This window comes from Phaenicophaeus curvirostris, chromosome 3, assembly GCF_032191515.1.
Source record: "Phaenicophaeus curvirostris isolate KB17595 chromosome 3, BPBGC_Pcur_1.0, whole genome shotgun sequence".
Classification (NCBI taxonomy): Eukaryota; Metazoa; Chordata; class Aves; order Cuculiformes; family Cuculidae; genus Phaenicophaeus; species Phaenicophaeus curvirostris.
In genome coordinates this window covers 66,690,520-66,709,406 of record NC_091394.1, presented here as the reverse complement: position 1 = coordinate 66,709,406, position 18,887 = coordinate 66,690,520, and positions in this window count along the sequence as shown.

Here is an 18,887-nt window from a genome sequence, read left to right as displayed (position 1 = left end):
AAGTTAAATTTATATCTGAGAATGTCACAGATTAGATCGAGTATATGAAAACTTTCTTTTTAATACTCTGCCCATTCCAGCATGGGAACCCCTTACGCCACAAAAAGGAGGTTTGTGCTAGAGATTGTATACACCACACTTGTTCCTATCATGTTTTTCTTCACAAATGGCACATATAAATATACATTTCTGCAGAATTACATCTGTGTTTCAACTTTCCAGATCGGAGCCAATGTTGAAAAAAACCTCCACTGTCTGTATTTGGGTATATTTTGTTTGGTTTGGGGTTGTGAGGAGGGATGTTGGTTTCCCTAAACTGTACTGACATGTCCAGAAGCTTCCTGAAAGATAACAAAACAGCAAGACTTAAATTGATTCATCACATTTCATCAAGGGTAAATCTATTCCAGTCAAATGTGACTTCAACTGGAAATTGATGCAAATCAGAGGAACACATATGAATTAAGTATGTTTACAAACTTGCTCTTACATTCTATGTAATACCTTACAAAGCTCTCTTTTTAATTCCTTTTCTTTGTCCCTCATAGAGGAAGCAGGAGTAATAAGGAATGTCCTACATAAAAAATTCATATTCACTGCATAGTTTAATGGTGAGCAGAACTGGAGTTATAAGAGAAATCTACAGTGATACTTGTTTATGAGACACAGGCTTTAGAAAGGCTGATAAACAGCTGCCCTTTTCTAGTAGTAGCACTGATAACGTAAGAATCAGAAATCTAAAATTTACTTTTTTGTGGTTGTGTCACATCAGTGGTTGCAGATACATGGAAAAGAGAATTTGGAACACCACTTCTTGAGAAACTAGGGAAAGGAATGAGAAACAAAGATGACTTCAGCTAGTGGCCACTGCCCGTGAGAGGACACATTTACGTCAGGGAGGATTAATGTATTAACTGTCCTCATGAGTTGTTCCAAGTTATACTATTTACTCTGAATTATAAACATGCTGCTTCTAGCAGACTTTTCATTGATTTCTTTCCCCATACTCCTCTAATATCATTATATTAATACACGTAGGACAGTACAGAGCAAATCTAAATTTCTGAAGGCCAAAAGCATTTGTGAGAATTCACTCTTCTGAAGCGTTTTATCTGGAACAGGAAATTACTTCTTTCCCTGGCTGAACCTACTGCACAAAAGTGTCTTAGGCTACAAGGAAAGGACAATCAATATGATACAAAATAAATAAAAATATAATAGCAAAATATGGATTTATTTTTCATGTTCTGTGAACAGCTAGCATAGGAAACAATGTGAGACTAGATATAGGTTTTGATAACTGGTAAGAGCTATTACGTTCTGGCAGTCTGGGTGAGATATTTCCTTCATAGAGACTCCACAAAGTTGATAGGTGTTTGACATTTTATGGCAAGAGAATAGTAGAAGTTTCTCTACTAAAAGCAAGTTAAATAATGTATCCTAGAATTAAATTTCCCTGCTACACTGCTCTGATTTCTCTCAGAGCCATATCAGCTGATGCATCTGGATCTTTCTTCTCTTACATTGTTTCTAGCAGGACAGATCTCAGTTTGTAGCATAAATTCTTACCAGCAAGCTTAAATGCATGACTCTGAGACTGTATTTTCTAAGTACTTCCCTTTTTTTTATTCTGTAAGTCTTTAAGGCATTTAACAATGCCAAGGGATTTTGTAAAAATTCTATGAATGATGGAATGAATGAGACTTGGCTATGAGAATTTATTTGGTGTACGGATTCTCTGATGTCTTATTAGATTTTTATCAAAGCTATTAATTTTCCCTGTCTTCTGCTACCTAACTACCTCTTTCTGGAATGCTTATTGTAGTCTTGAGCTTCTAAACCCCCAACCCTCTCTCAAACAAGATTCAATCTGATCACTTAATGCCAAACAGACACATATAAAAAACCATCAGGCAGACTGTGAGTTTTATTTTATTGGGGAAATTAACTGAAATGTGATAAGTAGGCAGTGATAGGAGCGCTTTTGAACTAGAAGAACTGGAGAGAGTTTGAATCTATTAAGCAATCCATTAACTTTCTCACTGCATTACTGTCTAGTCCTCCTTCAAAGCTAGTTTAAAATGTTTGAATCTATAGATCTTCCATTACTTCCTTTGATATACTGATCCCTTACATAATATATCTCACTGATAGGAGTTTATTCCTTCTTAATTCCATCAAATTATTCACAGTTATGTTCCCCGGTGTCACCAAAATAATTTTTCTTCATCCTTTGGGTGAGATCTCAGCCCCACAGAAATGATAAGAGTTTTGCTGTTGTGAGGCCAGAATTTCGCTCTTGGTTTTGCATGCTTGAGATACTTTGGAATGTTATAATAAGTTATCACTTATGTAGGCCATAAATATATATCTGGTTTAATCAATCACTGGAGAGAGCTTACAAGAGATTTGAAGATTGAAATATGAAGTCAGAACACCCCATCAGAAAGGCAAAAGCATTCATCCAATAAACTGTCATACATGATTAAACATGTTAGAAAAGAAAGACCACCTGGCAGGTAGAGGCTAAAGAAAAAGCTGGATGTTGACTAAAAAATATACATATCACAGAAAAATGATCTCTTAGAGCATTAAATCTTTTATTGAAAAGTTTTTGTCTTTCTATATGCAGCTTTCAGAGCAGAACAAAACTCCAGGAATGGTATGAGTGGGAAGGCATTAAGCAGCAGAAGAGAAGGACAAATGATTTACAGGGAAGGGAAAGGAAGGGAATGCTATGGCACTGAAAAAAATAGAGCAATATGAGGAAGAGGAAAATGCATTTTTGAAAACAAAGCAAAAGCCAGCTGTTATAATTTCTTGTATATGTTTTTTCTTGTTTTTAGTTTTCAAATTTCTCATTTGACATTTCTGGTATTGTTCACCTTTATTGCAGAGTTAGGTTCATCTGACTAGCCTTCTGCCATTGCATAAGTAATAATGAACTGGGTAGAGCAATACAATATTGAAAAATCAAAACCATGGTCATTATGCAGTACCGTGACATTCACCCTTTTGAGGACCTTTCCATTTATTGATGAGAACTTAATTAAGACCACTAAGAGGGTCTCACAGAGAGCAAGCCCTTCTCCATCAAGGTCCTTATTGTTATGGATTGGGCAATTCAGAAGCCTTTTTCATACTTCGTATTGTTTTCTTTCTAATTTCTTAGGCTTTCAGGATGCAGGCACTTCTATCATAGTGATACACAGCACAGATAAAGATTATATTGGCATCTGACAATGGAAGGCTTTCTTGCAGGATGATGATGACACAACATCAAAGCAAGCAGAATGTTTTAGCAGAATGATGGGGTGGCTTAACCTTTAAGAGAGGTGGAATTAAACTTCAAAATAAAAGATTGATAGCACCATTTTTAAGAGTATCTCATTGGGACAATTTTACATGGGAGACTTATCTTCACAGATAAATCTCTGTAAATTTACCTTGAGAACTTAAATACAAATCACAGATGTTTCATATCCTTTTATCCCACTGCAACTTGCACTTACTGTGAAGATGTCACTTGGGCACTGGCTGAGGATGCCAGCTGAAGGGCAGCACTCCTCCCGTTCAGTGACACTCTGTGCAACAGTGCTTGTAAGTAAGGACTTGGTCCAAACAGAAGTTTCTTAGCATGGAGTTTAGGTGAAACAAGATGCCTATATCCAAACTCTAACCAGAAAACTCTTTTCAGTACTACTTGAACCTGCAGGAATATTTTGGAGTTTGTTTCTTTTTAAAAAAACTCTAAGATTTCCCATGTACCTACTTCTGGGAACATAAAGAAGAACTCATTCTGAAGAGAATAGTGAAGTTCTGCACTTTGCTTAGAGGGCTAAGCCTACTTGAGGCCCAAAAATGAGACTTTCCCCAGCCTGACTATCCTGAGTGGTTTGTGTGTCCTCTGGACATAATTAAATTCAGGAATAAGGCTGGATTCCTTGCCTAGTGAAATGCTTCCACCCACATTTTTTTAGAGAACAAGTGGAAGAAATACTATTGGCATTGTTAGGTTCCTCCACATAAGTCTACCTTGGGATGTATGTGAAATAAAATTCAGCTCTTTCCTTAATATGTATAGGGGAAAATTGTGTTAAATGTTCATTATTCACTCATCTTCAGCACTGCTCTCTCCCTAGCAATATAAGCACTATTTCTGATACAGCTTGTCTGAATCAGTCATGGGGTTTTATATTTCTTGGTGCTTTACCAAGTATACCTGCCAATTGCCTGAATTTACTCCTTTATTCTGTAGGTTTCTCAATGGACAGCGGGTTCAGAGATCATTCAGATCTGTGACTGTTAATGCCAAGCTACAATTCAGTAAGCTTTCTGATTTGAGTATGAAAATGAATATAAATACGGAGGACAAGGTTTCTCAGCCAAGACGTGATGTGAGTCAGTGGCACATGGAAAACATCACCTTTAGATACACTTTAGTGTAGGAGGGGAATGCAAGAGGTGGAATAAGTGATTGTGGGCAGCATTGTGTTCTTTCATTCAGTAAGGTACGGTATTGAATATATATGATCTGCATTTGTCTTTCTGCAGCTGACAGTGCTTTTTTTTTGTCATAGCCAGGGGAAAATGCTTAAGGAGCAATATAGAAGTGTCTTATCTTTCAGATGCTCTTGTTAATCACTAAGAAGACTAAGAAGGAATTGCTTGTAGTTCCCTGACACTGGATTTGTTGCCATGGCCATATTTCACTCCCCTTGTCAGGACTGTTGTTCCATTATCAGGAAAAGCTCCTCTTCCTAAACCATACTTTGCCCCTGTAACTTGTTCAGGGCTGTCCAGTGCTTGCAAGACTGTAATAATCTGCCACACCTCCCTTTTTCTTATGTCATACTTATCCTGTAACACATCCAGAAGGAGTTTCTCCTTGCTGCATCTCATAGCCATGAAAGACTGTGACAGCATTTGGCCTGGCACCCAGAGTGTCTGTTCTTCTGTCTCTCCTTGTCTCCTCTGAATCCTTGGCCACGGAAGGGTAAGGTTGGTGATGAGCAGACATACAGGTAAGCAATTAGTGCTAGCAGAAGTCATGATTAGAAATCTTCCTCTGCCCTAGCAACTTTACACACAATCCTACACAGTGAAGAGTTTTACTCAGTCATTCCAGGTCTCGGCTTCTAACGCCCTATACAAAATTCCTTGTGCCAGCTCTCAGAGATTGTGTGTCTGCTAACACCATAAACCTGTTCACTAACTGCCTTTCTGTAGACACCAGAGCCTGTGAATCCTTACTATTTCTTTGATTTGTAAAAGCCCTCCCATTGACACTAAGGAGATATTCTGCTGTTTGGGATATGATGTAAGGTACCAGCACAGTCTGGAGTTCACTGTTGTTTGTGTTGAAAAGATAAAATAATCATGACAGAACTGAGGCAAAACCACAACAAAGTATGAGAGTTGTGCACATGTGTACTTGAGATGTGACCTTTTCTGCCATGTATAATATTTTTTTTCATATCAGAGCCTGCTATTTACAGCCACCACTTGAGATTTGTAGTGAAAGTTTATACTGTTTCCTACCTCACTTTCCTCAAGCTATTGTCCTGATTTCTGTATTTACTTTTCACAATCTGAGGCAAGAGTCAGAGAACCTGCTATGAGAACATACCTCTCTTAAACCTATAAGGAAGCGAATGCTTTATGTAAATATTAATTCTTATCAACTCAAAGGGAGAGTTAGGAGAGAGGAGACAGTCTTAAATCAAACAGGCTATAGAAACATGGCTGTGTAAATTTGAAAGAACCAGTTTTAGGAAAAGAAAGGCAAGCAATGCCTAAATGATGCATAGTGAAAGGAGTAAGCCAACAGATATGGGGTTTATAGGAAAGGCTCCAAGTTATGAGCCTGAAGTATGTTGTACACAGTGTTACCATGACATCTTGCCCTTTATTCATAGCCCTGTAGATTTAGCACTGCCCAGAGGGTACAGTATTTTTCCATATGACTCATTTGCTTTAAGACTTCATACTCCCACTATTAGTGTGGGGTGCAATGAGTGGAACTATAGTATAAGGTTACTGTGCTGAGTTAAAGAGTTCTTGGTTTTCATCTTATTGGCTTCTCTTCAGAGAGGTGTAAAGAGGTACCTCTGTATTTGATTCTGCAAAGTCCTCTGGTTGATATTATATACATGCAAAATATTACATTATTTTAAAGCATGGTGACACTGGAACACCAAGAGATGAATATATTCGGGGGGTTTATTTTGTGGAAAAGAAACTGAAGTTGAAAATAAAATATAGTTCCTGGATAGTCAGCCTACTGTATACAGATGATGAGGAAACTAAATGAAACTCATTCACAGTAGATTAAAGTTGGCCACAGAAGCAGCTGACATAGGAACATTACTAGAGAGACCATGTTGCAGCAAATTTATTGACAGCTTCGTGAACAGCAGAAATAAACAGAGCACTGGGTTTTGATTTTATGGTGTATTTGTACCCTACTAAATTAAAGACCCCAGTGACATCTGTCTTGAGTAACTGGCACCACCTCTGTTTTTTCTTTTTAAATAGGCACTGGTAAAAGATGATTCAGCAGTGAAGAATTGCACCGTACAGCATGTGTATTGACTTCATCTCTGTTATCAAAAAGCACTACTTTCAATGCCTGATATAATCTTATTTTTACCTACTTTCATTGCATTTCAAATACTTCAGCTTTGAAAGTAAGAGATACTCTCCTATGACATCAATCTAAAGTAAGATTGGCTGCATTCCCCAGCTTTCTCAGTGCTGTATCCACGCAAAGGGATAGCACTGCTCCAGTGAGAACTTGGTGCACGATTAAAGCTTTTGGTACCCATAAAAAAAGCAGAGAGTGAGAACTGAGGGCACACAACCTGTGCTATATGGATACCAGTAATCAAGCATTGATAATGGTGGTTATTTTTCCCTGAAAGTGCTGCCCTTCCCTGGATACTACAATGCCAGGAGTCAAGACAACAAACTTCAGAAGCAGAGGCACGGCAGCATTCAAGAGTCACAATCAAGCAAATATCCTTTGCAAGTGTTTGCACACACCAAATTTGTTTGAATCTTTAATTTGAAAAAGATTTCTTAAGTAGTCAGTCTCACATAGTTTCTCTTGTATAATTTAATTCCAAATTTTCTACATTTGGGTTCTAGGCAGCTGAGCAAGTTTAAATGATCTGCCTGGATAGAGATGCATACAATGGTAGTCTGTGTCATGTAAATTCCTTATGTTTTTGTTTTCTTCTACAAACTGAGTCACAAGGCATGAATGTTTCATGGTTTGGTCTTACCCTGCCCTGGAAATGTGACCTGTAATACAGGTCATTTAAGTAGTGCTTGAAAGTCTGGTACTTTAGCAGCTATGCTTCCCTGAGGGCAGCAACTGATGATCCCTCCCACTCATTCGCCATCTCCGTCCTCCATGACAAAACATAGTCCTAGAGGTTAGATCTCCACTCCTCAAAGAAAATATAACTAACCAGATGCCTTTTGCTACATGTGTATCCCAATGTTTGAAGGTCCCATCACCCTTGCTGTCAAAGTGGTTTTAACAGTCCATTGAATCACTCAATTTTCCTGCAGACTGGTGCATAACATGGGATGTGATATACTCATGCAATACTATGCTCTTTGGCCCAGGTGTCTACAAGGTTGTTATAGAAATGAGTCCTGTTGTCTGACTCATTTCTTTCTAGGGTGCCATGTCACCACAAGACTTGCTTTTCAGGGTCCAGGATGGTGTTCCAGGAGATGGCATGGTGCATGGGATATGTTTCCAGCCATTCAGTGGTTCCTTCCACCATTGTAAGTACATAGCACTTGCCTTGGTGGATTTGTGGGCGTGTGATATGATCAGTCTGCCAGACATCCCCATATTTTTATTTCAGCCGTACCAGAGAGGCTTTAACCGCTTGGCTTGCTTGGTTGCAGTGCATTTTTCACATTCATGGATAACCGGTGTGATGGTGTCCATGGTCAAGTCCATCCCTCAGTCACGAGCTCATCTGCACTTGATGGTTTTAGCTTGGTGGCCTGGAATTTACATAAAACAACCATGCAAAAAAATAACAAAACAATAACAAAACAATAACAAAACAATAACAAAATATTGTGAACAGCGAGAACCAAACAAATGTATGAATTCTTATAACAAATGTGCATTAACACGTTCTGGTCAGAGGCATCATTATCTCAACACATCAAGCCCCAGATTGGGCGCTAAAAAAGGCTATCATGGTTTTAACCCTAGCCGCCAACTAGGACCACACAGCTGCTCTCTCACCCTTGAGATATACACCTGGTGGGATGGGGACAAGACTTGGAAAAAAAAGGGAGAAGTGGCAGTTTGAGATAAAGAGATAAAGACAGTTTAATAGGACAAAAAAGGTGATGATACTATAATAATAATAATAATAGCAATAATTGCAAAACAAGTGATGTGCGACACATTGCTCACTGCCCAATGACTGGCACCCAGCCTGTCCCTGAGCAGCGACCCCTGAACAGTGAAACCTGGCTCCCAGCCAACATCCCATTTATATATTGAGCATGATTTTATATAGTATTGAATACCTCTTTGACCAGCTGGGTTAGCTGTCTGGCTGTGTTTCTTCTGGGCTTTTTGTACACCTGCTCACTAGCAGAGGATGTGAAACTGGAAATGTCCTTGCATTGTTAGCAACAACTAAAAACATCAGAATATTGTTGAGATTATTTTCATACTAACTATAAAACACAGCGGCTGTTGTAAGAAAATTAAGTCTATGCCAGCCCAGCAAAAACATTACCTGGCAACAACTAAAACCTTATATGTTATCAACAGGAAAGCAATATTTTAGCCTAAAACTACCAAAATTGAAGTCATCCACATGACAAGTCTCCTTTCCACAATTCAGTCAGAGATTTGTCATTAAAAGAATATGGCCAGATAAAATAAAGATTATAAACTTTATAAGAAAGGATAGATTATAAATGTACTGAAAAATATTTTAAAGAAGGGATGAGGTAAATTATTGTTTCAGAGATAGGGTCTTCTAACAAGGCCTAAGCAGGATAGTCGTTGTATTTAGAAATATTAAGACCTCTTTAAACATCCATTTTCCTAAATGAATTATTTACTGTCTCACATACTGAACATTTTTCTGCTCAGCTAGTGTTCATTAGTTAAGTGTAATTTCCTTGACTTATTCATTATTCAACTATACTTCACACTTATTTGATGAGAATTTTCCCACCAGGAACTGATCATTCATTTCGTATTTCAGTCTTAGATAATTTTAAATTAAAACTGTGTTGGTTAATTGCAATTATTCTCATATGTCACATGCTATTTTTCCTGAATGAATGAATTTAGTGATTATAATCTGAACAAAGGCTTAAAGAGGTCAGTAGTTTGAGTTTCCCAGGAATAGGCATCCATTTAATGACCAGTTAAAGATAACAACTAGATCCTGAAGATGCTGACAGCCCTATCTTAAAGGTCCATGTGGGAGGAGGCAGACATGTCTAGCACCTTGAATGAAAAAAATCACTTACACACCAGGTTGCATTATAATGTCTACAGACCTCAAAAGATATAGGCCAAAGAACATAACTTTATTTGCTGAACAAGTTCAAATTTCTTACTGAAGCAAAGCAAACAACTATATAAGCTGTTTTGAAATATAATATCACAGAGTTAAGCTTATAAAACAGCTTAGTTTTCATAACATCATATATTTTGATTGTTTAACTTAGAAGATTAACTTCTGAATTGCATGTGATAACTTTTCTGTAACTTAATTACAGCTGTATGGTAAAGAAAATTATTTTCAACTGTATCTGAGGGCTTTTTTTTCAGATAGGTTACCTTTGTTTCTGAAAGCTAAACAGGGTGTTCAGAGCTTTGGGAGAGTAGCAAAAATTATCATGTGCTATCTGCTACTCCTACATGATAATGTTTTTCAGCAGTTTACAAGTTACTGTTTCAGTAATCTGTAAACTGCAGGACATGCAGAAGTGACCACATGCTCAACCTTCTCCTTTTCTAGGCAGTTTTAGAATATTAGTCACATTGGCAAGTCATCTATTTTCAGTGTTTAGCAGAGAAAAGAAAATCTTGAAGATTCTTCTTCATTATTCTTAAAAAATGTAGTCTTCTGAACTTTCCTCTTTGCACAGCTTTTTTAAGCTTACTGCTGAAGTCCCATTAACATCTGTAACAATTCCATCCTTAACACACTTTTCCCACATACTTATTATTAATTAACAAAGGAATAGAAACATTCTTTAATTAAGATGTAATGCTCTGTTCCCTGACATCAACTGCTCAGCCTCCCCAGGAGTGAGAATTAATTTAGAAAAAAAGAGATACTGTCAGGGTATTCTGGGTTGTTTGCTTCTTCCTTTAGCTGTGTGTCAACACAGAAAGAACAGTTATTGGAATAGATAACTTACTTAATTTTTAACAGTTCTTCCAGGATATTCTTTCTTGAAGTACGGTATGTGAATAACATCTGGTACTCAGTATGTCAGAAGGTTGTTTGTGGAATGACAAAGAAATCATATATTCACACTTGGGAGGTAAGCATGTCAACAAAATAAATGATGTAAAGAAAAAAATAGACACTCAAAATTTAACTTAATTTTTAACTGTAAAAGTAAAAAGCAGCAACTCTACTAAAGATGGAATATGGGCTTTTCTGGAAAGGTCAGGTAATCATTCAAAGAAAAAGGTTTAAAAAACCCTGCTCTGGGATGCACTGAGGATGGAAATAAAATCTACCAGTCATTCAGATTGTTCTCAAGCCAACACATTGAAACTACGGAAGATATTTAGTTACTTCCAGAAGAATTTTTTTTCTCCTGCAAAGCTCTCTCTCATCTCTGAATTTTCCTGAGGAAAAGTCATTCATCTAAAGGGTTCACAGAATTTTGCAGTTTCCAGAATTTGACAGCTCTCTATTTTAGTGCTAGTAATTCTATTTCCAGAAATCTGTGATGATATATTTTCACTAATTAAAGAAAGAATAGAACTCAGATTTTCTGTTCCATGTTGTCCTCTATTTTTCCAACAGCTATAACAATTGCACCCAGTAAAAACTGGATGAACAGCGAAAACGAGATGTTAAATTACTGGCCTGAGGTCTAGATGTGTGATTTTCTCCAATTTTTTTTTTGCCTGGAACTGCAGTTGTTTTCTGCTTTTCACATTCCAAAATTTATCACCATTTCCATGTTTTCCTGACTTTTGAGTTACATTTTCTTTCTGTGTGGTCAAAGAAGGCAGAAATAATCTATACATTAAAAAAAAAAAAAAAGCTACAAATAAAATTTCCAGACATAAATAATGAGTGCTCAATTTCAGACACATAAGAGTAGTTTCATGTTGTTACATATCTTTGCGGACAATAGAGAATATTTCCATACAGTACTGTCCTTCTTCCTCTTTCTTCCTAAGGAAATCTATGATGTTTTTTCACTAGAAACTGATACCATTCTTTTAAAGTTCAGTGACACAATCTCTCAGCTTCTGAAATAAGTGGGTTTTAAATCATAGTCCAGGGTCCCTGGGGAAATCCCCTGTATCTCAAGTGGTCCATAGTGAGAACACTATGCCTGCTGAAGGCTTACATACACTGTGTCCAAACCTGCTCCCTCAATGGAACAAAAAAATCAAGTGTGTGCTTCTTGTACATGTCAAAACCCACATCTAGGCAATCTGATTCAATTGTAAGCAATTTCTTATGACATTAAACATTTATTTTTATTGTTTATTTACAATGCATTAATGTACCCATCTTTATTTTAAGTACATAATTAGCAAGAAAAACACACATATTAGAACAAAGTAAACACAATATGATGGAAAAATACATTAATTTTTAGTCAAAACTGGAGTGAACTTCACGGGTCAGTGCTTACATTGCTGGTCTACAGAGGTAGTGTATTCACAAATGATCTTTGGAGAACACCCCGTCTAACTAAATGCAAAGCTTAAGGTATTTGATCAATACCTAGCTAAGAGTAGATGAAAGTTTGGATCTGGAAGAGCTAATCCTTATCCAGGAACTTATCTGCATATGGTTTCATAACTAAAACTACATGACAATAGTTCTAAATTACAAAAAGAAAACTAATCCTGTTTCATAGCCAGTACTATTGAAAAGTCCACTGCCTATCCTCTGGTTTTCTGTAGCTGTGATGCCTCCAGTAATTCATCTGAGTGCCTCCAGAAACTCAGTGTTCAAAACTGGCTGACTCTTAATCACAGATGACTTAACTTTTGTCGTCCCTTGGCATGGACCTATTGCCACAGAGACAATCAATTTGTCTGAATGAATGCGGTCTGAACAATGGAGTAAATGGAAAACTCTTCACAGTAAGAAACATTCAATTTCATTCCTGAGCGAAGACAACCCAGATTGTCTGTTCTGCCTGCCAAGCAAGACAATTCTATTGTTCAGGGTTTAACAGGCATTGTGGCAAAGGACATGAAAACTCTTTCTGTTTCCAGTACTGTTAGGGCACAGCACTCTGAATCATAGATCTCGATAACTATTTTACACTAGATCTTGTCAAACTTAATATGTGCCATCATGATCTGGTCACATCTCTTCATGTCTATTGTCACAAACCTTGTATCTATATTTCAGTATTTCTATGCAAAACAAAAAAGAGAACAGAGAATAAGGTATTAATGGAATACAAAACAATAATTTTCTTCATAATCACTTGATGAGCTTAGGGCCTACTTGATATTCTTCCTCCAACAGATGTGAAACCTCTTTTTTCAGCTACTTTCCCCTTATAATTCTGTCCTCTTACCAACTTCCAAAACTAACCACAGTTAAATGAATCACTATTTGCTCCATCATTAACCACTTTTAAGCAAAAATTTTACCTAGGATTTGTAAAGAAAATACATATTGATAAGATTTTTTCTCAATAAGCATGAGTTACTTTGTTATATTTATCAAATGCATGGCAGTCACCATTTATTATCAATAACTCAAAGGCTTAAATTCTATCACTCAAAATTTTACCATCCTGTCTTTTCTTTAACAATGAATGTTTTTTCCGCTTTTGAAGTCAATGGATGAAATAAAATTACTTTTGGAGTATTAAAGAAAATCAGTGTGAAACCCCTTTGGTTATGCTGTTCAGATCCTGCAAAAAGATTTACTTGCTGAAAACACAGAGTAATTTTTTTTCTTTTTCTTTTTAGAAAACAATGGGCTAAAGTTTATGTAGAAATCTAAGTGTACCAGTTGAAATCCATTCCACAGTATTCATTCGAATTTTGCCTTATCTTTGAAGGAGGATTTTCCTAAGGAAAGGCTGCTACTAAGTTCAAATGATTTCACAGGTGTCTAAAATATATTTTGGTAGCTTAAATTTTTTGAAAGATACTAGCATAACTCCAAAACAGCTTAACCAATGGGAGCTTTATAGTACAATATTCACCATAGTTATTAAAAGCATAAAGTACTGAAAGACGTGAACTTTACCAGAGCAACATTTTTGTGGGGAGTAAATCTTTTACTTTTGAAAAATAAATATTTCTTTAATCACATATTACAGACATTTTAACCACAGATTTCTGAAGAGCACATCTGTTCCTACGTCCACAGTGACGCATCATGTGGTGACATGTCCCATCTATTTATGTCAAGTAGGCCATATTACATCAGTAGGACACCGTGTTTTAGAGAATAGGGATTTCTTATACATATAATACAGAGGAATATATACATAACTGGAAATACGCATGTTTGGATAGCATGCCAAGAAAAAATGAATGCCTTCATGCTGAAAAGAAAGGTCTTGGATCCAGTTCTCATTTCAGTGGCAGTTTTGGCCAGTTAAACTCAGGATGTGGACTTATGAAGGAAAATATGTCTGTATGTGGTAGGAATCCAGGGGGCTTACTCTATTTTTTAATGAAGGTACAGCAAGTAAAACGTCTAAATATGGAAGGATATTGATGTCTTCCTGTCTACATTTAATCCTACCATCCCATTATATATCTGCTTCTAACATCAAAATCCTTCCAGTTTTTCCAAAGGAAAAACCGTTTCAGAAATGTTTTAAAATCTGTTGTTGCTTGTTTCCTATTTGTGAAACTGGAATTATAAGTGTCTAGTATATCTGATTTCTTGGAATGTTTCCAATTTTTTTTCTGGCTCAAATACAAATAACTTGGCCTAAAAATATCACATCGTTTTATTTCAGTAATGTTGACTGTTAGCACCAACAGAAGGTTTTGAACAATTCTCTGGTTTATTCATTGAAAGCTTGATAACAAAATGTTCAAAATTCAGACTAAGCTCATAGAAGCAGACAATCTTTAACAATACAGAAAACAGAAATTAAAGTCAGCTATGCATCTTTTCCAATAATATTACTTATGCATTTCTCAAAATTAAAAATCAACTTTATAAATCTAAAGCAGGCAAGAAATTTCTCAATCTATAAATGAATGATCAAGAAAACAGAAAAAAAGCCTTAAAACATCTTAAAAAATTCACCATTCAGTGTTTCATATACGGTGTAAATGACCACTTGAAATGATGCTGTGAATGTCTTTAGATAAACATGGCAGTGGTAGCCCAAAAGTGAAGTAATAAGAGACTTTGTTATGTGCCAGTACAGGCATTGATCTTGCTCCCAAACACAAATAAATTTACCGTACTTAGAACTGTAAGAATGTTTAGAGCTCTTTCATAAAGAGGTCAAACATAGAAGAAGATGTCGTAGGTATATGAAGGTGTAATACAAGAAATTTTTGTAACACTTGAGATTAAATTCGGGGGTATCTACTTACTACTCTACTTGCTATATTTATGCATATTTAGCTACCAAATGACCTTACTGTAAATACACGTAGCCCTTGTGGAGTTCATGAGCAAATTTTGCAAATACGCTTAAAGTAATTTAAGAACATAAAATTTCCCCTGTTTAAAACCCTAAAAATAAACAAAATGTTTTGAGTTTACATGCAAGCTTGCCAACATAAATAAAACTGGCAAGTCTTAGCAAATTCCCTCTCTTCTTTTCCATAAAATTCCCTCTCTGCAGCATGGTGCCTTTTGACACTTCTTTACTTCATTGCAAAATGTCTATAAAATGCTACTTTTCTGATAGCAGTACACATGTACTTTGTTAAAAGCAGATACATGATTATTTGGATTACTTTAAGAATGCATATCCAGATGCGAAACATTTTTAATTTTTTAGAGTAATTAATTTGTTAAAGTAAATATAATACTCTATTATAGCACTACATTGAGAGGTGCCAATATATTATGTTCAAATTTAAACTTAACTGAATCTTTTATTTTACAACTTGCCCCTAAGTCAACACGTAGTGCTATATTTGAAGCTCCTCAATTTTGTAACAAACAGTTTAGCAGATCTCAAATTAAAATCTTCTAATTTCTCATGTCCTAACTTCTGAAACTTTCTTTTGAATAGTATCTTCAAATACTAAACAGATAAAGCTGGCCTTCATGATTATGCAGCCAGCAAGCAAAAATTCATTTCCATCCATTAGGATCTGTAGTATACCACAAAACCCTGGAAGTTAGATATTCACATCAGAATTTTAAGACTTGGCATCTATTCCACAACTGGGACTCAATTATTCCAGCTTTTACCAAATAATCCTCAAGCTTTGTTTAATATATTCTTCAGCATTTGCTTCTTTACTCCACCAGCTATGTTAAATGAAACCAGCTGAGTTAGCAGTGGACTGCCTGAATATACCATCACTGAACTATGAAAAATGTGTTTTCTAAAAAAAAATACGAACCCACGTCAAAATTTGCCACATGTATTCAAAAGCTATATCAGAATCATTTTCTTCTGTGCAACAATAACATGGAGGGAATATCAAAGGTACCCAATAGAATCATAGAATCACCAGGTTGGAAGAGACCCACCAGATCATCGAGTCCAACCATTCCCACCAATCTCTAAAGCATGCCCCTCAGTACCTCATCCACCCGCACCTTAAACACCTCCAGGGAAGGCGACTCAACCACCTCCCTAGGTAGACTGTTCCATTGCCTAATGACCCTTTCAGTGAAGAATTTTTTCCTTATCTCGAGCCTGAACCTCCCATGGCGGAGCTTGAGGGCATTCCCTCTTGTCCTGTCCCCCGTCACTTGGGAGAAAAGGCCAGCTCCCTCCTCTCCACAACCTCCCTTCAGGTAGTTGTAGAAAGCAATAAGGTCTCCCCTCAGCCTCCTCTTCTCCAGGCTAAACAACCCCAGCTCTCTCAGTCACTCCTCGTAAGACTTGTTCTCCAGCCCCTTCACCAGGTGACAGTCCACTACTGTTTGTCAAATTTAGAAAATAATATAAGACCCATTTATAAAGCAGAGTCATCCAAAGCACAGCCCTTCGCGGCAATCATGGGTTCAGCTAACCTCACATCTATCGGACTAAGACTTTTCCATCTGGGGACATTCTGACCAATATTTGGAATAGCAAATAGGGAAATCAATTACTGGATAGAAAAAAGGATTCTTCCAGGAACCGAAACTCAACAAAAGTCCTACCAATTGAAAATCTTACTTAACAGCTATGAATGAGTATTGTATGAGTACAGCATGAGCATGAATGTAAACAACTCATTGGAAGAAGTTTATTGGTGTTCTACTATCAGACTAGAGGGATATGTTCAGTATCGTTCCATAGCTGCCTGTTCCGGGTGTGGTCTATTTTTCATTAGAGACACAGATGATGAAATAGAGAGCACATTTGTTCAATTTACAAAAAATGCCATGCAGGGACAACCCACAAGTATTTGGCAAGGCAGGATTAAAATTTGAAGTTGTCTTGATAGAACTGGTTTGAAAAAAAAACAGGATTCTGTTCAATGAGAGAACAAAATGCTACTTCAATGTTAGAATAACCAGCTGAATAAATGTACAGTGAGAAACAGGGGGGTAGATAGTGAACAGGAGGTTGTTTTAGAGGATTACTGATTCGGAGACATCACTATTATATCCATTGTGGGGAAAAAAAATCTAAATTCTATAAAGAATTATCTATAATGGACATTAAATCTGCATCAATAAGTTTAAGCAGTAGCCACCAGATTTAAGAGGCTCAAAGTGGAATCCTGTTTGGAGCATCAGCAGAGGAACTCCAGAAGAATGATCAAATGCATCGAAAATATGGTAAGTCAGTAAAGACATATCTAAAGAGCAAAAGGCATAGGAGAGAGACAAGAAATATCTTCATATTAAGGTATGGTGACCACAGAAAGGAAAGAAATAATTTTCTATGTTTATTGGAAATAAAAGGTAATTTATTTAAACTGGTAGGGAAAATTGGACGACAAAAACACAAAAGCCAAAGAGATGGGAAAGCTGAGCACAGACAAAGACTGTTCAGGAATATTGCAATATCATCATCATAAGATTATGGTTTAGATATAATTTATCCTGCCTTAGGGAGGGAATATGGACTAGACAAGAACTCATGCTGTGTCAGGGATTTGTGTCCGTGTTAAAAATACTTCCCTGAGAGTCACTGATAATCCTATGAATATGACATTCTGACACAGCTGGCGACTGAGCCAACAGAAGGAACCCTGCTGGACCTATTGCTCATGAACAGAGAGGGACTTGTGGGTGATATGATGGTTGGAGGCTCTCTTGGGGACAGCAGTCACGAAATGACAGAGTTTATGATTCTTCGAGAAGTGAGGAGGGGGGTCAGCAGACCTTGGACTTCCAAAGGCTGGACTTCGGTCTGTTTAGGAGCCTGGTTGACAGAGTAACCTGGGAGGAAGCCCTGAAAGGCAAAGGAGTCCAGGAAGGCTGAACATTCTTCAAGGACAAAGACTGAAAGGCATAAGAGCAAGTGGTCTCCATGTGCCGAAGACAAGGCAGCAGGGAAGAAGACCAGGCTGTATGAACTGAGAGCTTTGACTGGAACTCAGGAAAAAAAAAAGAAGAGTTTATGACCTATGGAAGACGGGGCAGAAAAATCAGGGGGACTACAACGATGTCATGATGTTACACAAGGAAGAAGTTTAGAGGGGCTAAGTCCAGCTAGAACTTAACCTGGCTATTTCCATAAAAGAAAATAAAGTGTTTCTAGAAATACATTTGAAACAAAAGGAGGGCTAAGGAGAAACTCCATCCTTGATTAGAAGCAAGGGGAAACATAGTGACAAAGGATGAGGAAAATGCTAAGGTACTCAAGGCTATCTTTGCCTCAGTCTTTAATACTAATATCAGTTTTCCTTTGGGTATGCAACCCCCTGAGCTGGAAGAAAGGGATGGGGAGCTGAATGGAGTCCCCATAATCAAAGAGGAAATTATTAGTGACTTGCTCTCCACCCAGACACACACAAGTCTATAGGATCAGATCAAATCCACCCAACAGTACTTAAGGAACTGGCAGAAGTACTCATCAAGTCACTTTCAAACATCTGTCCACAGACCTGTCTAACTGGGAAGGTCCCAGTTGACTGGAGGTTAGCAAATGTGACATCCATCTACAAGAAGGGCCAGAAGGAGGATCTGGGCAGCTCCAGGCCTGTCAGCCTGACCTTGATGCTGGGGAAGGTTGTGAAGCAGTTTATCTTGAGTGCTGTCCAGGTAGCACTTACAGCAAAACCAGGGGATCAGGACCAGCCAGCACGGGTTTGGGAAATGCAGGTCCTGCTTGACTAATCCAATCTTCTTCTATGACAAGGTGGTCCACTTAGGAAACGAGGAAATCTACTGTGGATGATTTCTATCTAGATTTTAGTAAAGCCTTTCACACCATTTCCCACAGGATTTTCCTGGAAAAAAATGGCTGATCATGGCTTAGATGGACATCCTCTTCACTGAGTGAAAAACTAACTGGATGACCAGGTCCATAGAGTTCTGGTGAACAGAGTTCAATCT